The sequence below is a fragment of the Bos taurus genome, chromosome 7 (genome assembly GCF_002263795.3).
Source record: "Bos taurus isolate L1 Dominette 01449 registration number 42190680 breed Hereford chromosome 7, ARS-UCD2.0, whole genome shotgun sequence".
Classification (NCBI taxonomy): domain Eukaryota; kingdom Metazoa; phylum Chordata; class Mammalia; order Artiodactyla; family Bovidae; genus Bos; species Bos taurus.
The window spans coordinates 65,796,277-65,815,379 of record NC_037334.1 but is presented as its reverse complement, the minus strand read 5'-3'; the positions used below and the strand labels follow the sequence as shown (position 1 = coordinate 65,815,379).

The window sequence follows — 19,103 nt, the reverse complement described above, 5'->3', positions numbered from 1 at the left end:
GATTTATTTATGTCATTGCATGTTAATTGCAATGACATTGCGAAACAAATTGCATCAGTAATTTGTTCTTTTTTATGAACAAAGAGATATAGAAATGGCCAAGAAGCACATGAAAAGGCATTCAAAATTATTAGACACAACAGAAAAGCAGACTAAAGCCAACATGAGATACTATATACCAGAATGGTTAAAATTAAAAACACGGACAATATTAAGTATTGATGAAGACATAGAACAACTGGAACTCTCTTACATTTCTGGCTGGAGTGTAAAATGGTAAAACCACTTTAGGAAACCCTTTTGCAGTTTCTTTTGAAGGTAAAATACACCTACCCTTTGAGCCAGCAATATAATTTCTAAGAATGAAATGAATATATATGTTAGAATATTGTATTTTATATAACAAAGATTTTATATTTATATAAAGATAAACATACACACACACATACAAAAGGCTTGAATGCAAATGCTAATAGTGGCTTTATACATAAGAGCCAAAAGCTAGAAACAGTTCTGACATCTGTAATTTGGTGGACAAACAATTTCTTATAATGTTGTATGATTCAGTAATAAAAAAGCACACATTACTGGTACATGCAATGACATAAATAAATCTGAAAAACACACTGAGTGAAAGCAGCCAGCCATGAAATGTGTGATTCCATTTATATGAAGTTCTGAAATGGAAGAAGCTAAGCTACAGTGATGAACATGAGAATGGTATTTGCCTTTGTGGGGGTTGAGTGGCCAGAAGGAACTTCCTGGGGTGATGGAAATGTTTTATATCTTTAATGCGGTAGTCTTACATGTGTGTACACACTTGTCCAAACTCACCCAACTATACATTTAAAGTCTGCACATTTTTTGTGTATATAACTCAGTAAAAGTCATATAAAGCTAAAAAGTACGCAACATATGGAAAAAGAATATAAATATATAAAAATAAAGAATTTTAAAATGGAGAACAATATAGATGTAAAGAGATTGTAAAGAGAGCTTTACATCTCATGTAAAGAGATGACAGAATGAAGGAAGATAAATCGCATGGTCAAAATCTAGCAAGAATAAAAGGAGTTCTTGATAATTGACAAGAAAAACAACCCTTAATAGAAAATTGGCCAAAGGTATGAGTTGGCAGTTTATGGTTCTTAGTCAAATCAAGTGCTTAGTCGTGTCCAATTCTTTGTGACCACATGGACTGTAGCCTGCCAGGCTCCTCTGTCCATGGAATTCTCCAGGCAAGAATTCTGGAGTGGGTAGCCATTCCCTTCTCCAGGGCATCTTTCCAGCCCAGGGATCAAACTTGGGTCTCCTGTATTATAGGCAGGTTTTTTACCGTCTGAGTCAACAGGGAAGCCCATCAAATCAGGAATGCATTCATATTATCTGATCATTTCATTCCTAGCTGTAGAGTCTAGTGAAATTTTCACACAGGTCCATAAAGGACATGTTCTACTATGTTGGGGTGGTATTTTTTGTGGGGCAAAGGCAATCTGGAGTCCAATTCGATGGTGAGGAATTATATTAACTCTATCCTCTGTACCTAAAGTATCACACATAAGCACACACGCATACATTTATTCAGGACATACTATATTCCAGATATTGTGCGCATTACAGAAACTAACTCACTTAGAGTTTGTATTAAGGAAGTCAGGCTTCTCTGGTGGCTCAGACGGTAAAGCATCTGTCTGCAATGCAAGAGACCCAGGTTCGATCCCTGGGTTGGGAAGATCCCCTGGAGAAGGAAATGGCAACCCACTCCAGTATTCTTGCCTGGAAAATCCCATGGACGGAGGAGCCTGGTAGGCTACAGTCTATGGGGTCGCAAAGAATCAGAATCAGACACGACTGAGCAACTTCACTTTCACTTTCATTGTCACCACTTCCCATCTGACAGATAGAGAAACCAAGGCACAGAGAGGTTAGGTAAGGTTCTGAAGGTCACACAGCTTGTTACTCATAGAACCAAGATTCCAACCAACGAAGCTGAAGCCCACATTGCCAAGTGCTCACTCCGCCTCTTCGTGTTTCCTTTGTGTGAATGCAGACAATGACACTCAGAACTTCAGACCAAAGGCCCAGGGCTGTCCACCAAGTAACGTGAAAGTCCCTGGAAAAAAGGTTAACCCAGAGCCAGCAGGATCTGTGCCTTCAGCCCAAATAAACATCCCACCAGCATTTCCTCGGATTTGGTTGTTGTTGCAGGGAGAGAGCCAGGTGGGAGCCCATGTGGTTTTGATAGAACACCCATTCAAGCGGAGCTTTAAATATGAGAGTGGCACTGTTGGTGCAGTTAAATTTAAGGATCTGTCAGTTTATGATGAATTTTTATTTTTAAGGGTTTCAAGTAAGCTGTAAACATTCACTCCAGACTGAAATTTCCCCCATTTGACACCTGGAAGGGGCAGAGCGGAGGAGCAGTGGGTTGGGTGGCTGGGAGGTAAGGCGGGAAGGGGTGAGAAGAGACTGGGCACTGGAGTGGGGGTGACTCTTCTCACCGGAGTGGGGTGACCAATATCTCCAAGAAGGGCTTGGGAGGGGCTGCGTGCCCTGTAATGAGGGAGGCCGACAACTACCCCAAAGGGCACCACAGGGGCCGCTGTTTTTGCAATGCAGTTCAGTTTTCCTTTCCCCCTTTCCAGCAAAGCAGGACTGTAATGGGCATTTAAGAAACAATCCTTTGGGAACTCTGTGCGATCCACTACTGGAGAAAGGAAGGAAGTCGGCATGGTATGCATGGTATGGACATAATTTTTTTTAATACATCTGTATATATATGTAGAAAGAAGGCCAACATATTATAGGAATTTTTTTTTTTTTTTTGCATTTTGGGTTTTGTAAAAAAGATTTGTTGAATAGTAAACACATTTTTTGTGATCACCAAAAATTTGTTGCTAAACAAAAAACAAGCTACAGTGAAAAACGTGCTACCAGCCATGGCTGACCTTTTCTGTGGTTTCACTCTGTGCCAGGTCCCAGGTACCCCCTCTTCACCTGCTCTCCCATTTAATCTTCATCCTACTCTCAGAGGTGATTATTATTTTTCATCCCCATTTTGTAAACAAGGAAACTGAAGTTTAGGGAAGCAAAGTATTTTGCTCAGGCATATACAGGTAGGAAGTGGAGTTGCTGAATCATAGGTATAGTTGACTGAAGTATAATTGATTTACAATATCATGTAAATAGAGAAGTCTTGTTAAGACTCCCCCAGATTCCCCATGTCCCTGACCACACCGCATGGTTTGCAGGATCTTAGTTACTGACCAGGGGTTGAACCTGGGCCCTTGGCACGCAGAGCATGGAGTCTTAACCACTGGACTACCAGGGAAATCCCTACTGAAGACTTTTAAACAGCCATTCAGCTCGACTGTGAGGCAGCATGTCATTTGCATCTTCAGAGGCATGTAGGGGATCACCTCCAAGAGACAGGGAGACAAAGCTGGGTCCCTTGGTCTCCTCCTGAGGCTACCTGCCGGGGAGAAACCTTCTCTACCACTTGAATGTGCCCTGCTCGCCTCTCCCACAGCTCCATTTGCCCGGCAAGGATTTGGCCTCTTCATCCTCTCGGAGACAGAAGGGTGTAGAATAAGTGACACAGGAAAGAGTCCCTTAGTGAATCTTCTGAATATGGGGGCCAAAATTTCACACCAAAGTGTGTATGTCTGTGGGGGAGAGACTGGGACTGGGACTTTACCTTGGAAAATGAAAGAAAACATTGCATAAATATGTTTGATTGATATTTTGAAATGTTTTGGTATTTTGGCCACAAGGCATGTGCGATTTTAGTTCCTGAACCATGGATCGAACCCTCAGTCCCTGCATTTGAAGGCAAAATCTTAGCTACTGGATCACCAGGGAAGTCCCTAATTGAACTTTTATTAATTATGACTATGTGCTAATTCTTAGCATGAACAAAGAAATCATGTGCTGCTTGTTTTAGCTCTGGTGGCACAGTTTTTTCCTAATCAAGTCTTATGACAATGTCTTTCACTTTACTTTAGTCTCAGCATGATTTTTGAAGAAAATAATTATTGCAAAGATATTCAAGGGTTTATCAATCTCCCAAAGGGTTTCCAGTAATCCTCTAGCAGTCAGCCTGTTCTCTTATGAAACCCCAATGTCATTTCCTCTTTTACAGTGTTAACTGACCTAACTCTGATGTGTCCCACATTGTCCACAGCACTGCAAGGGTTTGGGTAGTTCAACACCATCATTTTCACAGATTTTGTAAAATCTATATATATATTTTTTACAATATTTACAATTTCACTCAATGACCAAATTGTACTATTATTTTGTGTCTTTGTAAAGACCAGGGAGAAAGAGTTGATGTAATGGGTGGAGATAGAAATCTGTATTAAAGAGGCATATGGGGAAAGGTGCCTAATTTTTTAAAGTATCAGCTCCATTAGTGAATTGTTTCATGTTTCAAAGCACTGTTGGTTCCTTCTGCAAACTTGTAATTCTAGGGATCCTGGATAATGAATATTCAGATAACAGGGGACTCCCTAAATACTTATTAAATATATAGTATACTTTTAAGTATTAAGCATGTACTTATTAAGTATATACAGAAGAAACAGAACACCCACGTATCTCAAAGATGCACCCACAATGGCAGGCATGGTGGGTAATGGTTTCTCTTTGTAGGCAACAGCACTAGTTCTGAGGGCTGAGTTCCGTGCTTGCTGCCAGTGAGATGAATCACTTTGACAAGTGCCAGGAGATAGAGCCCGAACTCATACTCTGCCAATATCATTTCTAATCTTCGCAGCAGTGCTGTGAGATAGGTATTATAGTTGTATCATTTGGAATTCTCTGATTAAAAATGACAGAAAAACCAACTGGGATTAATTTAAGCAAATAAAATAAACCTATTTAGCTATTGCTCCATAATAAAATGCCTCCAAATGCAATGCTTAAAATAATTACTAACTACTCATAAGTTATTGGAGAAGGAAATGGCAACCCACTCCAGTATTCTTGCCTGGAGAATCCCAGGGACAGGGGAGCCTGTTGGGCTGCCATCTATGGGGTTGCACAGAGTCGGACAGGACTGACACGACTTAGCCCCAGCAGCAGCAGCTCATAAGTTAACTGGGCGGGTCTTCTGGTCCCTCCAGGCTCAACTTTGGTGGTCAGCTCTGCTGATCTTGGCTGGACTTTCTCATGCATTTCCAGCCAGCAGGACGTAGGCTGGTCCAGGATGCTCTTGGCTGGGACAGTGGGCTGTTCTCCACTTGTTTCTTTTCCTTCTGCAGGCTAGCCCAAGGGGATTTATAGATCCAAGACAGTGAGTATAAACGCGTAAGACCCCTTAGGCTTGGGCTTGGAACTGACCCACTGTCACTTCTGCCGTGTTCTGTTGGCCAACACAAATCACCAGACTAACCTAGATCCAAGGAATGGGGAGAAAGATTCTACCTCTTGAAGGGAATTGTCGCAAAGCCATGTTACAAGAACATGGATAAGAGAGGGGTTAGGATACGTGGCCATTTTTGTAAATAATCTACAAAGTATGTATTGGCTTGTGTATCTGAAAAGTCAAAAGAGGTTGGCTTCAGGCGCAGCTTAATGTAGGCACTCAATATCTCCATTTCCTGGCTTGGCTCTGCTCTGGGTTTGCTCTACTTTTAGATAAGCTTTTCCTTCATGATAGTGTAACAACAAAAGTGATTTGGTAGCCCACATTCTCACAGCTTTACACCTACCAAAAAGAGACAGCAGCTGTCCCTCAAAGCTGACTCTCACTGGCTGGAACTGGGTCACGTGCACACCCCTGAACCAATCACTAAGGAGAAGGGTGAGGGGAAGTGTGGGTAGCTGAGTCCCTGAGCAGAGGGTGCAGTTGCTTCTAAACCATATGGGCTGAGGGTGGAAGAGAAATGGTGCCCTATAGGAAACTGAGGCACCAGGTGGAAGGCTGCTGGACAGCAGAAAGCCCCGCTGTGCATTGTCTTCACTACTTCTGCTTTACAGAGGAGAACAGGGAGGCTCCGGAGGTTAAGTGCCTTGAAGCAGATGACCCAATGTCAGAACAGGGCTGTAATCCATGTACCCCAGAGCCTGTATGCTTTCCCCAAGACCCAGATGCCTTTCAGTCTAGAGGGAGAAGATTCCTTAACCTGGCTGCTGCTAGGTCCACTCTCCAACTTTGGGTCATCTCTCTGCCCTGACCTCAGAAAGCAGCAGTCAGGTTGAGGAGGGAGCTACAGCCCATGTGGGTTGGAGAATTGCTGAAGGCATTGAGTGGCTTGGAGAAGATGTGACTGAGGACCATCCCCAACATCACAGCACCATCCTAGGAGAAGCCCAGGCAGCCACAAAGGGCAGAGCTGGGACCAAGGGATGCAAACCACAAGGAGAGAGATACAAGAAGAACCAAGGCATAGGGAGGATCCTCTTAGAGTGAGGGGATAGAAGGGAAAGGGGGCCAGGATGAGGAAGAGAAAGCAGGGAATGAGGACAGGGAAGGGAGGGATGGGGATAAAAGGAGCAAACAAGGGTCCATTGGGTACCCTGAGCTTCACCACTTCATTCCGGGCATCTTGTGCACTGGATCCTTATAGTCAACGCTGTGACGTGGGATTCTCAGACCATGACTGAGCTAAGTCAGGGGCAAAACCCAGACAGAAAGAGTCATCACCTAATCCTCCGCTTCCAAGCCACTGCCTAAATTCCAGCCCAAGTGACTTCTAGGGAGCCCCAGTGACAAGAAGGAGTAGTGGTGAGACATCAGCCTTTGCCTCTGTCAAAGTGGATTGCATCCCTCCAGGATACTTGCCAGCCATGTGAGAGGGAACAAGCTGCTTCAGTTCTCTGAGCCTCTGGTTCCTTATCTGGAAATAAGAGTAATTCCAACCTCCCGGGGCTGCTGCGGGAGCCCCATGAACTAATGTGTGCCCACGTAGAGTGGAGCCTGATGAACCTGGAGCCACGGTGCGCCTGCAACCCTCAGGATCCTCCCCATGTCAGGCCCTGCACAGTGCCCTCCACTGATCCAGAAATGGGATCCAGGTGCCACTGGCAGGAAACCCAGGGGCCTCAAGGGGTGCCCCTCCTCTAGCCCGCCTTTGTCTTCCCCTTTGCCTCCTGGTGCCCACTGACACACAGATCTCTCTCACCTCCAACTGCAAGAACCCGGCAGCTGATTTAGGAGTGTGCTTGGGGCCCAGAATGTAAACCGTTTCTCACCAGGAATGTGTAAACAACCCATAAAGCAAAGGATTTGGGGCCTGGTCACGTGGCCCAGCTGCTCATAAAATCAAAGCATTGATCTCCACTCTCCAGCAAGCCTCTAAGCCATGGGGATGATGGAGGGGCTGCATCTTAGGAACCTGTAATCTCCCACCATACATCTGAGGTGGCGTGTTTGAAGTCCCAGGATGAGTTATTTATATCATTTTTGCAATGTGTACTGAAAGGGCATTACCCTAAACTCCTGGCAGTGGGGCTTTACAGGAACCTGGCCGCTTAGAAATATAATGGGGAACAAGGGATCCCTCTGGCAAGTCACTCAACAGCCACCGTTTCTCTGGGCAGCCATGTAATCAGAGCCAGATCATCTGGCCCAATTTCCCCTACGGCCGGCTATTCAAGGACCACCTTCTCAATTTCTGCCACTTCCTAGCACCATTTATTATTTATTTAATGGCATTTACTTTAAATCATTACCTTTTCACTTAGCTACGTTCCAAACAACATCCATGAAGTCATGTGTCTGGTATCTGAGTTTTATTTTTTCCTCTTATACATTAAAATTTACTCATAACCTAAAATGATGCATGTTCACTTTATACCATGTAAATTGTCCAGCTTACTACCGGTGTACCACAGTTGGGGAAACACTGACCTAGTCAAACATGCTCACTGTACAAACTGGGAAGCTGAGGCCCATAGAAAAGGGTCCCCAATTTTGCAGATGAGGGAGCTGAAGCCCAGAGAGGTTAAATGGCTTGTCCGAGGCCACACAGCTAGTCAGTTGCTCAACCAGCATTTTAAGTTAGGTCTGCCTGACTTCAAAGTCTGGCTCTTAATCATCAAAGGGAAAGAGGGAAAAGAGAGAGAAAAGAGGGAACAGTGTATTTATTAAGTGCTAGCAACCTTTACATCTATTGCTGTGTCCTTCTCTGCTCACCCATTCAAAGTGTCCTTGTCCCATAAAATCATCACCACAGCCTAGAGTTGCCACAAAGAAGAGTGTCTTGCCCCCAAAGCCTTTGGGCAAAGGAACAGATGTTTAAATTCCAAGGCCCCATTGGTGGATGGCCTTCAATTCTCATCCCCTCCATAGCCCCCTGCAGAGCTGTGGCCTTGGGTGCTGTGTGCATGCTTGGAGAAGTTGCGCTTTGGGTCAGGCAGATAATGGCAACCTACTCCAGTACTCTTGCCTGGAAAATCCCATGGATGGAGAAGCCTGGTAGGCTGCAGTCCATGGGGTCGCTAAGAGTCGGACACGACTGAGCGACTTCACTTTCACTTTTCACTTGCATGCATTGGAGAAGGAAATGGTATCCCACTCCAGTGTTCTTGTATGGAGAATCCCAGGGATGGGGGAGACTGGTGGGCTGCCATCTATGGGGTCGCACAGAGTCGGACACGACTGAAGCGACCTAGCAGCAGTAGCAGCAGCAGACCTGAGATCAAATCCTAGCACCTCTGCTCCCTAGTTAAGGAAATCGGGCCTCAATGCCTCATGCATTCAATGAGAATGTTAACACCTACCTCACGGGATTTTACTGAAAGTGAAAGCACTGTTGGGTGTAAACTGCTTAGCGCAGTGTCTGAGTCATGGCGCTTGCTTGCTCAGTCGCTTCAGTTGTGTCTGACTCTTTGTGATCCTATAGACTGTAGCCTTCCAGGCTCTGTCCATGGGATTCTCCAGGCAAGAAAACTGGAGTGGGTTACCATGTCCTCCTCCAAGGGATCATACCCACTCAGGGATTGAACCCCTGTCTCCTGCATTGCAGGCAGATTCTTTACCCACAAAGCCATCTGGGAAGCCTGAGACATGGCACTTAATAGTCTTTAAAAAGAAAAAAGGGATCAAATGGGGGAAACAATGAAGAATGACCTCCATCTCCTCTGGGACCTGAAAGGCGATGTACAGCAGGCCATGAAGCTGTTGCCATCATGTGGACCACAATCAGGGCGCTGGACCAGAAGATGCTGAGGCATGGAGAACAAGAGCACAGACTGGTGAGTAGAGAAGATGGGCCAGGCACCCAGCTCCACCACCAAGGAGCCCCTGTTTTGCACCAGTCACAGATTCTTGCCAAGCCTGTTTTCTCAAGTGCCAGGTGAGCATCATCCGGGTTTCAAGGTTTTTTCTTTTTTTTTTTTTTTCCATTTTGAATTAAATTTTTTTTTTGCCGCTTAGCATGTGGAATCTTAGTTCCCTGACCAGGGATTGAATTCATGCCCTCTGTACTAGAAACATGGAGTCTTAACCTCTGGAACACCAGGAAACTCCCTGGGTCTCAAGTTTAAATGACCATCTTTATGTTTATGGAATTGATTGAGTCCATGGCTTGTCAGGGCCCAAGGTGCTGTCTAAGGCCATCAGGACCAGGGGCTTCCCTGGTGGCTCAGTGGTAAAGAATCCACCTGCCAATGCAGGAGACATGAGTTGAAACCCTAGGTCATGAAGATCCCCTGGAAAAGGAAATGGCAACCCACTTTGGTATTCTAGCCTGGGAAATCTGATGGACAGAGGAGCTTGGTGGGCTACAGTCCATGGGGTCACAAAAGAGTTGGATACTACTTAGCGACTAAGACCATCAGGACCAAATGCTGATTTTACAAAATTTTTTTTTTTTTTTTTTTTGATTTTACAAATTTGAGAACTCTTCATGTGTGAGCATACATACAGAGTGCCATGTGTATGTGAGGGATGGCACTCGAGGGTTTGGGGTTCTGACCTTTCCTGTGCTGTATTGTAGAAATTGCTGGCCTTGCTAAATCTTGGAGTTTCCCCAGGTATGAAATGGGCACACATTAAAAAAAAAAAAAAGCCTCTTCTTAAACTGTTTTGATGGTTACGTGGATGAAGATTATGGAGCACTTTGTAAAGTGCCTGACATACGGTAAAGGCTTAATACACAGGCTACTACTGTTTCTTACTTCTGAGAAACACATTTTCATAGCCTGATTTGGGAAATAAAATAACTGGGAAATGTTTGCTGGGTTCTTGAACAGAGGAAAATAAAAACGTGGATTTTACCCGAAACATGATTGGTTACACTTCCTTTCATTCAACACATAGCTTTTTGAATACTAAGTGGAGGTGCAAGCTGCCTGGCACTAGGGTAAGAGCCCTGAAGATGCCACCCTTGTCCCCAAGCTGTTCAATCCTCTCAGCTAGACAGGAAGACATTGGGCACTGTTAATAACCTTCTGTCAATGAGGGTGCTGGGAAAACATGAATAATTCCAGCCAGCAGGATCTAGTAAGCAGGAAGCAGTCTTTGAGTTGATCCTCTAAGAATGGGAAGAATGTCCTTTTTAAAAAAAAAAAAGAAAGAAAAGTTAAAAAAAAAAAGAATTTGCCCATGGCTACGTGTCTGAATTCCACTCATCCTTCAAGTCACCTCCTCCCAAAAGCCTTCCAGGAGCACTCTTTAATGGAAATGTCCCCTCCCTCCTCTTTTGAAATTCCATTATCTGCCCAGCTCACTTGGCTCAGGCTCCTCCCAGAGTGATCTGGGCTCTGTAGTAACAAAGAAAAAGTGGGACCCTATCTCCAATCATGCTCTGGGCCTTCTCCAAACCCCTCCTTGCCTCGATGATCAGAGCATCCCAGGCCCTCAGCCTCCCCAGGGTGAACTCCTAGAGCATATGGTCTTCAAGATGACAATGAGACCCTTCCAAACAGGCTCTGGTCTTTAGATGGCTGCTTCCTAGCTGAGTTACTTGGGAATGAAAGAGGGTGATGTGCATTTTATATGGTCTTTCATTTCATCCCCACAGTTCTGTGAAACAGGTGGTATCATCACCTAGTGTCCAGATTGGGGAATGGAGGAATTCAAGATCACCCAGTTAGTAGCAACCTGAGGATCTTCTTCATATATAATTTATTTTTTCTTAATTTATTGGTGGTGGTAGGTCTTGCTGAGCACAGGTTTTCTCCAGTTGGGGTGGCTACTCTTTAGTTATGGTACACAGGCTTTCCACTGTGGTGGCTTCTCTTGCAGTGGAACATAGGCTCTAGGGTGAGCTGTCTCAGTACTTCTGGTTCCCAGGCTCACAGGCTCAATAATTGTGACGCATGGGCTTAGTTGCTCCGTGGCATGTGGGAGTTTCCCAGATCAAGCATCGAACCCGTGTTTCCTGCATTGGCAGGCGGATTCTACACCACTGAGCCACTAGGGAAGCCCAAGATTTTCTTTCTATTGCCAAATCACAAACCAACCCATTCCCTGTCTAGGCCATTTATCTGCTGGGTGTGTTTCAAAGTCCATCCTTTTGTCTCTATGCTTACTGTCAGGTTCTGGTCCAAGCCATCCTCTCCCTTTGCTTATCAAAAAGCACAGCGTCTGGTGGTCCAGTGGTTAACACTCCACACTTCTAATGCAAGGGATGTGGCTTTGGTCCTTGGTCAGGAAACTAAAATCCTACCTGCTGTGCGGTGTGGCCAAGGGAAAAAAAAAAAAAAAAGGCATAGCCTCCTAACTGGTCACCCTGTCACCAGGCTGTCCCAATTGTATAACCAGTGACTTTTTGCTTTAAAAATCTTTTAAATTTGATTTCGTTTTGCACATGCCCACAATACATACACACATACATACAAATGTGGTGGTGGTGGTGGTGGTTTAGTCGCTAAGTTGTGTCTGATTCATGCAACACCATGGACTGTAGCCCCTCAGGCTCCTCTGTCCATGGGATTTCCCAGGCAAGAATATTGCAGTGGGTTGCCATTTCCTTCTTTAACATACAAATATACACATGTATAATTTTATGTGAATACCTTAAAATGATCAGAAATACACTTCATTTAGTCAATACAGTTTTCTTTCTTTCCTTTTTCATTTCACTCCTCTTTTTCCGTCTCCTCCCCTCACCATAGCACCCCACACTCCATGCCAACAACCTAGTATGTGTCTTGTGTTTTTGTTCACCCATTCAATCCTAAACAGACTCATTCAATTCTAAGCATGTACCTGTATGCACATTTACATATACAGAGTTTATTTGTCACTGTTTCTTTTTTAAAAAATGGGATCATATTATAGTTTTTTGCTCCTTGCCTTCTTCACCAACATTATTCATAGATATCTTTCCAAGTCAGCTAGTGTAGCCCTAATTCATTCTTTTTAACGGCTGTCTAATATTCTGTTATGTAGATGGATGAGTTTATCTGGTTGTTGCCTTGCTGATGTTCATTTCTCACTTCCAGTTTCTCACCACTGGGAGCAATGTTGCAGAAAATGTTAGGTACTGTTCTAAGATGTGATGGCAGCTCATCTTATTTGGCCTGGAGGCTCAGTTTCTAGGATTGAAGCCCTAAACTATACCACAGAATAGTCTGATGAATTCACCAGCTGTGGTCTCACCAAGCCTTTCCCTCACACCACCCTATGTCAGTCTTCACCTAGAGTTCCACTTTTCAGCCCCTCAGAGACAGCCCCTGGTGCTGTGGCCACCAGAGCTGGGCTCCCTTTTTGCCTCCTGCACTTGCACAGAATAAGACAAATCTCACTAGGAGTATCTGATTGGTGGAGCCTGCTGGGATGGCCACATTCCAGCAGCAACTTTGAGATTCCTAAATTGAGAAGGTGGAGCTCCAACACGGGCATTTCCCCAAACGTCAGAGAAAGGCTGTTCGAAAGATAATGGGGACTTCCCTGGTGGTCCAGTGGTTAGGAATCCACTTTCCAGTGCACGGGATGTGGGTTCGATCCCTGGTTGCATAAGATCCCACATGCCGCAGGGCAACTAAGCTCACTAAGCACAACTCCTGGGCCTGTGCACTCTAGATCTCATGCTCCACAAGAAGAGAACCCCCAAACTTCAACAAGAGAAGCCGTGCACTAAAGAGAAGCCCCTGCACACCACAACTAAGACCCAGCACAGTCAAAAGATAACTTAAAAAAAAGACGCTGAGCAATTGCAAGTATGACAGCATTTATATAACACTCTTTTTTTTTTTTATGCTTCAAAAAGCTTTATTGTTTCCATTTGATCCAAGGCTTGAGAGAGGGCTCCAGGGTGTTAAAAAGCTGCCTAGTGGCTGCAGAGAGGGCCTTCAGGCAGCCCTGATGTTAGGTGGGTTCTTCAATGGCCACTGGTCTCCAGAAGCTCCTAGTCATGCTTGAGGGTGAGCCTTTCGAGGAGATACTCGCCCAACCCAGCCTGGGGACCAGCCAGCCTGCGGAGGTTGGTCAGGTGGTCACCCATCTTCTTGATGAGTTTCATTTCCTCATCTAGGAAGTGGTTCTCCAGGAAGTCACAGATGTGGGGGTCTCTGCGGGCAGAAGCCAGGCCATGCAGATCCAACAGGGCTTGATTCAGGTTCTTCTCTACGAGAAGGGCGGCTTCCATAGTGTCCTGGGTTTTACCCTACTCATCTTGAGATGGCTTCTGCACGTCCAGGAAGAGGGCGCGGCCGCCACGCTGGTTTTGCAGTTTCAAGAGACGCCCCGCGCCCTCGCGCTTCTCCTTGGCCAATTTGCGAAAAAACTGACCCACACCCTCCAGGGCCACATCGTCGCGGTCGAAATAGAAGCCTATAGAGAGGTAGGTGTAAGGAGGCCCGCAGTTGCATGTAAACCAGGCGGTTTACGGGGGCTTCCACCTCGGTAGAATAATTCTGACGAATCTGGGAGCTCATGATTGGTTGGTAATAATAAGGAGTTAAAAAATGGTGGCTGGTCCCGGGGATCGCGGACAGCTGAGTAGCTGACTCCGGAGGTTGCGACTGGAAAAAAGGTTGGAGGGTGGTCGGAGGCTGGAGCAAGGGGCGTCCCTGGGTCTGTTGCATCCAAGCACTGTTGAAGCAAGAGACAGATCCGCGGGGCCGCCGAGCGCACTTCTATATAACACTCTTGGCACATAAGTCTTTCCTTATGAAGGTCTGTATTTCTATGGGGTAGAGATTCCCAAGAGTTTAATTGCTGCTTTCCAAACAGCAGTCACGCTTCCTGTTTTTACCAGCACTAGGTGAGTACGACTTTCCCTACTTTCCCATCAGCAGTAGGTATTACAGCTCTGATAGACACAAAAACATCGTATTACTAGATAGACTTTAGGTTTTCCTGACTACTAGCATCATAATCTTTTTTTGGGGGGTGGGGGGCACCTAATTTGTTCAGTCATTAGCTACCTCATCATCCCCTTTACCCAATTTTCTATTGGGATGTTCTCTCCTTTCAATCTGCATGGTGGCTATCTTCCATCTGCCCCTCCAGATCCATGCTGTCTGCCTTTCTCCATCTGCTCTGTGGCTCTCACACCATAGGGATTCTAAAGAGCTTGCAGTCCTCAGCTTCTGGTTGGGTTTGGCCAAATGGAGGCACAGCTGGAGGTCACTGGGCAGGAGGAAAGAGAGACTGGAGTATTTATTCCCAAGCTTTCCCTACCCCTCCCACTAGGCACAGGTCCTAGGTAGAGATGATTCCTTTCTGATACCAGCTCTCATGCACCTCCCTGGGTATGCTTCCTCAACCCTGCTCACACCTTTGAAAACAGTCTCTCCATACTGTCCCTTGAAGACCTCTCCTTATACTACTCAATTTGGGTGTGCTTCCCACCTCCTACTGACACAACTACTCCTACTGGACTCTGACTGATACAAGATAGGAATCCTTTCTCTGTTATCAGTGTTACAGTTGTTTCTTCAAGGTCTATTTTTTTGCCCAATGACTTTATTTTTAGTATCTTTGCCATACTAAAGATTACACACATATATATAATTTAATATATATTATTTATAATGTTACATTATATATAAAAATATCCTATGGTATATCACATTTTATTTATCCATTTATCATCGAGGAACATTTGGGTTGTATAGATTTTATATGTACTACATAATCTTATATATGTCTTATATACATATCTCTCACATATCAAATATATATGACATATGTGATCATATATATAGTCAAATTTAATTTTTAAATAATACCTCTTTTCTTTTATAACTTCTTCATTTTCAGCCTTGAAAGGAGAGGTCTTCCCATTTTTCCTCTAAAAGGCCAAGTAGTATGTATATGTTTCAGATTTTGTCCGATTCTGTTGCAATTACTCGGTTGCAACTACTCAACACTGCCATTGTAGCAAGAATGCAACCATAGACAATATAGCAACAAACGTGTTCCAATGAAATATTATTTACAAAAACAAGCAGTGGTAATTCTGCTCCTAGGTATCTGCCCAAGAGAAACAAAAGCATAGGTCCCACCAAAAATATGTACCTGAATTTTATAGCAGCATTAATCATAATAGCCAGCATGTAGAAATAACTCAATTGTCTATCAGCTGATAAATGGATAAATAGTCACGCCATGGAATAGTATTCTGCTATAAAAGTCCTGATCCGTGCTGCAACATGAGTGAACCTTGGGAGCAGTGCGCTAAGTGAAATCAGTTAGACACCAAAGGCCACATACTGTATAATTCCATTTCTATGAAATATCCAGAATAGGCTAATCTATCAACAGAAAGTAAACTGGTGGTTGCTAAGGGCTGGGAGAGGATAGGTGATAGGAGGTTGATAACTAATGGTTATAGAGTTTCTTTTTTAGGTTATGAAAATTTTCTTAAATTGTCTTTGGCAACGGTTGTTCATATCTAAAAAAATACTAAAAACCATTCAATTGTACACTTCATTTTTGGGGGGAATCAACTGAGAATATGTTTATTTAAAAGCAATTTTAAATATTAAAAAGGTAGAAATTAACACATACCATACTAAAAAACTGTCACATTAAATGAAATGATGAGTGTACTGATGTTTGAGTGTAACATGCAAAATTCAAAATTTAATTCATGATGCTATGGGGTTCCTATACAATATGTTTAATTTCTAGGAAATAAAAAATAAATAGCAAGTGCTTTTCAACAGTAAAATAAAACTCACACTATTTGCGGAACATAACGTTCCCCTCTGGGGGAAAAATAACTAGTTAGCTATTTTTTCCAAAATAAGTGAATTCTATGGTATGTGAATTACATTTCAATAAACCTGTTATTAAAACAAAAGGGAAAGGCAGCATGGATTCGATCCATGGGCAGCAGTTAGCTGACCCCTGCTCTACTTTGCACATGCAGTCTCCTGGAATCTCTTACAATATTTTGTATTATTTTCATTCTTACGTTAAATTTTTTGACACACTTGAAATGCAGGTGGTGTAAGATGGGCGGTTGTTTTTATTTATCTCAGTGGGCTACATAATTTGTGAAATAAGCCATCCCTTTTTCCAGTGAAACGAGATACCTCTTTTGTCCAGTATTGACACCTGTATCCTGGAGTCTAAATCTGGATTATTTACCATGTCCCATGGATCTATTTGTCTATGCCTTTCCTGATATCAGACTGATCTGATTTTAGTGACTTTATTGCATGTTCTGGTTTCTGTAAAGGAAGTCCCCCCTCATGTTCTTTTCTTTAACACTTGACTTGTAGCCAGTGAGCTTATCAAAATGGATATCACGCCCCTGCTTAAAAGCCTTTAATGGATTTCCACTGCTCTTACGATTATAGCCCAAATCCTAACTATGTCTTGAGTGCTGCACACTTGGCACTGCCTAGCTCTGCAGCTTCACTTGGCTAAGGACACTTCACTTGGGACTCTATACCTCAACCACACTAGAGTTACCAAGGGTGCCTGCTCACTCCTACTCCAGGGCCTTTGCACTGGCTGTTTCCTCTGCCTGGAATACTTTTCCATTCCCTCTGTAAAGTTAACTCTTCCTCTTCCTTAACCTCAGTTTGATCATCACTCCTGGTCAACCTGTGCTGACCTCCCTGACTGGAACAAATCTCCCTCTCCACATCATGAACCTATGCCATGCTGCACTTGTAATATCACATTTTTTTTTATCAATATATGTATTTTAGACTAATTTCTGCCTCTTCCAGCTCCCCTTTACCTTCTCAACATTTTATACTATATCCCACACATAGTACTAAAAGAAAAAAACAGTGTTGAAGTGATGACCTGGAGGGGTGGAGTGGGGGTGGAATTTTGAGAATAAACAGGTAGACAACCTCCCACCTTCTCTGAAGCCCACCCTTTCCCCTTCCTCATGCTGTGCTCTGCCCTGAAGCAAGCTCAGGTGGGAGGACAGGAGCCCTGGGCTCTGGACTCAGCTCTGCCTCTGCTGGAGTGAAAAGTGAAAGTGTTAGTCACTCAGTTATGTCTGACTCTTTGTAACCCCATGGACTATAGCCCACCAAGCTCCTCTGTCCATGGGATTCTCCAGGCAAGAATGCTGGAATGGGTAGCCATGACCTTCTCCAGGGGATATTTCCAACCCAGGAATCAGACTCACGTCTCCTGCATTGCAGGCAGATGAGCCACCAAGAAAGCAATGCTCTAAATCTGTTTGCAAGGTGCTCTCCCCTTCCTGCCTCTGTCTTGCAATCCTCACAGCCACCTTGGGAGGCAAGCAATATGGGGATAAATTTCTCCCTGATTTTATTTAATTAAAAAAAATTGGGGGGGGCATGCCATATAGCTTATGGGATCTTAGTTCCCTGACTAGGGATCATACTAGGGCCCTCAATAGTGAAAGCACAGAGTCTTAACTAATTCCCATCCTTGATTTTACAGTGGAGAAATGTGAAGTTGGGGATGAGAAGACTAGCCCAAGATCACACAATCAGAGGCAAAGCCAAGAGCTCTGCTCTCTGGTCCCCAAGCAAGTGTTTACCTCAGGAAAGACCCTTCCCTTTCCTGAGCTGGGCCTCAGTTTCCCTAATTGTAAGATGGTGACAAGGGGTTGGGACTGAATGGTGTCAAGAGTGTCACCAACAGCAAGCAACCAAGGTGTTGTCATACCTGAGTTTCACCCATATTATTATTAACTTAAATTTTTTATTTAAGGAGCTTTAAAAAAAAAAAGACTTAATTACCTTTGTTTTTAAATTTAGTTTTTGGAAAAGAAACTTGTAAATATAAGGAAAAATTTTTTTATTATGTCTGTTATTCCATTGTAACCACTGGTCACATTTTATCTGAGACACATTTTGTGCACCTTAGATAAATGTGTACGGACCCCAGTCAGCCTGGCTCATCTGGGAGCTATCAACAGTCCTCTCGTTTCTGTGGCAGGGGAGGGTCTGTGCCGTGGGAAGCTATGGTCAAGGGCTGGTGGGGGTGGCACCCCCACCCCGAACATGAGGCTTTCCTGTGTTCAGTCAAGCAACGAATGTCTGCTTAGGGCCACGACGTGCAGAGCACTGGGGTGGGTCCTGCCACTAAAGTGGGGTGAGGGGCCTGGCCTGGGGCGCTCTCAGGGAGGCGGCGGGGGCCCAGCTGCGTGCTGTGTGGCTGCCGCCCATGTCGGAACATGCGCGCCTGCCGTGTCTGTCCATGTGAGCGCTCACGTGTTTCTGTGCACATGCCGGCCCCCACGCCCTCTTCCCTGGTCTCCCACCACAGCCTTCTGTCCAGGCCCAGCTGGGGTCAGCCCACGTGACCGCCCCGGGCAGGGTCTGCTTTCTCTCAGGGCCAGAGCTGTGGAGTAAGTGAGACAAGGGGGGCCACCAAGGCAGGCTTTGCTCCAAGAGATCTTAGAGCAAAGTGGGCCCCTCAGGAGTTCTCGATGGGGACCAAGCCACTCTGAGACCTAGGATTCTGGAAAACTCCTGGTCTCACCCCCTCATCCTACCAATGGGGAAATAGGTCCTGACTGGGGAGAAGACTTGCCTGAGACACTGAGCATGCAAGTGGTAGGGCCAGGCCTCTGGGATCTCTCTGACCCTCTGTGGCTTCTCCACACACTCCCAAGGAGTCAGCCCGGCCCTGTCCACTGCAAAGATGACTTGAAAACAAGTCATCTTCAAGAAAACAAGTATTAATATTTCAAAATAATTCAAAGGAAAGCTCGTCTTTATTTACCACTCTATTCACTTGATGGCAGGCACTGCTATAA

At 44.6% G+C, this 19,103-nt stretch overlaps 1 pseudogene; it reads right to left on the bottom strand.

Annotated features, from left to right (window-relative positions):
* Positions 1-13,154: 13,154 nt before the first annotated feature.
* Positions 13,155-14,032, bottom strand: LOC101903312 (ferritin light chain-like; annotated as a pseudogene).
* Positions 14,033-19,103: the final 5,071 nt, after the last annotated feature.